The sequence below is a fragment of the Pediculus humanus genome, genomic scaffold, assembly GCF_000006295.1.
Source record: "Pediculus humanus corporis 1103172107513 genomic scaffold, whole genome shotgun sequence".
Lineage (NCBI taxonomy): Eukaryota > Metazoa > Arthropoda > Insecta > Psocodea > Pediculidae > Pediculus > Pediculus humanus.
In genome coordinates, this window is record NW_002987129.1 from 43,458 (window position 1) to 47,356 (window position 3,899).

Here is a 3,899-nt window from a genome sequence, read left to right on the forward strand (position 1 = left end):
TTTTTTTTCTCTGTAGCAATATTTTTAATTGCTTATAATTTAATTTTATACTCGATCATATCGATAATGTCTCTAAAATTATTATTTATATATATAAATAATTATAATTTATTTCGTTACTGATTTTGATTTTAAAAAATAAATTAAAAAGCATTAATTAATTTAAAAAAAAAAAACGCTTCTTAACAATTTAAAATAATTGCCAAACAAAAACAAAATTTTATAATAATAATATTTTAATAAAAATGTCGGGGGAAATTTTTTTTTTTTTTTTTTTAGCAAAAGACGCGCCGCCGATTCCCGACATGAAATCAAAAAATGGCGTCAGATGAAAATCAATAAAATTATTTTTTTTATTTATTCGTTCCTTATTTGATTTCAACACTTCCTTTGATTAATTTTTTATTTATTTTTATCAACGTATAAAAATTAAAATTTAATTATTATTATTGTTTTTTTTTTTTTTCGAATGTAAAAACGGAAACATTTTTTTTTGTTTTGATGACGTAATTTACTTTCCTGAACGTACACACACACACACACACACACACGTACATTTATCGTTTAAAGTTTTTAAAAGCGTAAAACTTTAACTTTAAGAAAGAAAAAACGAAAAAGAAAACTGTTTCGAGTGAATCGATTCATTTTTAAATAAGTAATTTCCTTTGAGAATATCCTTTTTTTTCTTCTGTTTTCTTTCTAATATTCCCTAAACTTTTCGATGGACTCACTTGTTGCACTCCCAAATGGAATAAGTCATAAAATCCAATGATTCGAGCATATATATATATAAACAATTTTTTCCAATATGGAGGAAATATGTTTTCTTTTTAATTTTTTCTAAAATCTATTTAATATCGAAACATTTAATAATTCAAATGAAAACACACTAATCTTTATTAAAATTATCTCGTGGAAAATAAAAAAAAAAAAAAAATCTTTTGTAAAAACAAAAAGCGGAAATGCCACAAAAAATATTATTCTAATAACAAAACGTGAGGCTATTTTATTTATTTATTTTTGTGTTTGTCTTCATGGTAGAATCGGTATAACAAGAGAAACAAGAAAAAAATTAAAAAATAACAACAACAAAAAAAAAAAAAAACAAGAGTAAAAAAGGAACCGGAAGAACATAAAATAAAAATTTTTTTTTTTGTTTTTCCTCTTTCTCTTTCTTTAGAGTATCTTTCTTTAGTATATAAATAAATTCCTTTCCTTCAAATAAAAAATGTTAAATTCTATTATTTATTACATATTTCATTTCATTTTTGGTAGAAGAAAGTGAATAGAAAGAGAAACCATAAAATAAAAATCGAAAAATTTTAAAAAAAATTTAAATTTAAATTTTGTTTTGTGGTCAGAAAAAAGTTGAAAGAGGAAAATATTTATTACGCTTGAATAAAAAATAAAATAAAATAAAATTTGCAAATTTGTTTTTTAATTTAACAAAAAAAAAAAACCCAAAATTAATTGTCGCATAAATTATAATTACTTAATTTTTTTCGTTTTTTTTACATACGATTTCATTAAAAAAAAACAATTTCAAATTAAATTTAAAAAAAAAAAATGTTTTTCCTTTTTTTGCATGAATAACAAATTAAATGTACAAAATTTTTATGAGTCCAGAAGAAAAAAAATATATATATATATATGTTATAAAAATTCTCAAGTTAATTTAACATAAAGTTTTGACTTAATTTAAAATACAAAATAAATTCAGGGAAAATCTCAAAGGGGAAAAGAAAAAGAAGAAAAAAAAAAAACCGTTGAAAACCATTTTGTCAGATAGAATTTGGGTCGATTATGACCGCAATACTGTGAAAATCTTTTTTTCTTTTTTTTTTTCTCACTTTCATTTATTTAAATAATTATCGATCGAACGTTTACTAAAAAATTTAATTTAAATTTCCCTATTCCCTACCCCTTCCTCCTCCTCCTCCCCCCCCCAGTAACAAATGATTTTAAATGGTTGAAAATCTTTTTTTTTTTTTTTTTCCTCATTTTGTGACAACCGTAACTTGTCAAAGTTTATCGTTTGCCAATTCAATTCACACACACACGCAAATAAATGACAAAAAGAAAAAAAAAGAGAGAGAGAGGGGGGGGCAAAAAAAGAGAGGGGGGAGCAAAAAGAGAGAGAGGGGGGAGCAAAAAGAGAGAGAGGGGGGGGCAAAGAGAGAGAGAGAGAGAGAGTAAATAATAAATAATTGTCACAGTGTTTTTTTTTCTACTTTATTTTTATTTTACGTGGTTTTTTTTTTTTTTAAAAAAAAAACATAAAAAACTAAAATTCTCCTACTAATTTTACTTCTTTCTTTGTATTCCGGCTAATCTTTAAATTTATGATGTGAAAGAAAAAGAAAAAAAAAACATTTTTCCTTCTTTTTCTTCTTCTTTTATAAATAAATATATATATATATATATATGAAAACGGTGAGAAAAATGTTGAAATTTAATGGAAGATGAGATGAGAATAAAAATGAGAGATGAGATTTCGCCGTGAAAATATTTTTTATTTATCATGAAACAACAAAAAAAAAAAAAAAAAAATTTTCTTTCTTTTCTTTAAAAATAATAATTAATCAAAGGAAACAATAATTTTTATTATTATTTTCTTTTTTTTCCTTGTTTTAAAATCATTATTTATATATAAAATAACAAAACAAAACAAAATTAAATAATTAATTTTTATTTAAACTAATGATAACATTTCCTTTCCACCCACCCACACCTTTACACCCCCTCAAACCTTTTAAAATAAAAAAGAAAATTTTATTTTTTTTTCCAATATGGCCGACATTACAATTTTACAAAAAAAAATTAAAAACAATTCGTTTAACAATTATTCAAAACTATAAAAAGTCGTTAAATTTAAATTTAAATTTATTTATTTATAAAAATAGAAAAGTGTTTGTTTAAAAATAAAAATAAAATTTTTTTTTTTTTAAACGTTGAGAAAATATTTTAAAAATGGCGTCGGAAGTAAAATGAGGTGAGAGAGATAAAAAAACGGGAATTTTTTTTTTTTTTTTCATCTGAAAGGCAGTGATGATGCCCCCCACCTCCCCTCACGTTCGATAAAATTAATTTCTTTAAATTTTTTTTGTATTTTTTATTAAAAAAAAAAACAGATAAAAAAGGTAAACCGAATGAAGAATATTAAAAAAAAAGAAAAAGAGGGAAATAAATTTTTTTAAATAGCAATTAAACATTTTAAAACGGAAATGATGAAATTCGTTGGGTTTAATCGTTTAAATTTTTTTACGTCACGAACTTTTTAATGAAAAAAAAAAAAAAAAACTCGAATGAATTATTATTTATAATGACATGTGCGAATTTATATAATTAAATTATTTTTTTATTTTAATCGACCTCATTTCAATTTATTTTTATATTTATTTTTAAATAAAACAAATGATTGCAATTATTATTATTAGGGAAAATTTTGTGTGAGAAAGAGGGATAAGAAGGCCGCCATGTTTAAAATTTATATCCGTCCGCCATGTTTAAAATTTATATCCGTCCGCCATGTTTAAAATTTTTATCCGTCCGCCATGTTTAAAATTTTTTGTCTGTTTTGTTGTCAGTCGTTAAATAAACAAATAAATAATTTTCTTCGAGTTAAAAAATTAAATTTAATTTTAAATCAAAATCGACAGCCATATTGAATTTTACACTAACCAAAAAAAAAAAAAAAAAAAAAAGCGGGAAAAACAAAAAATGCTAATCAACGAGGCGGAGTAAAAGAGAAATAGGCGGATCGGCGGATTTAAAAAATAAAAAAAATAAATCATTGCCCGCGTATATATATAATAAATAAAGTGTAAAAATTTAATTATTTTATTAAAAAAAAAAATCCTGGCATTCCTGGCCTTCAGTAAAAAATTATCATCATTATT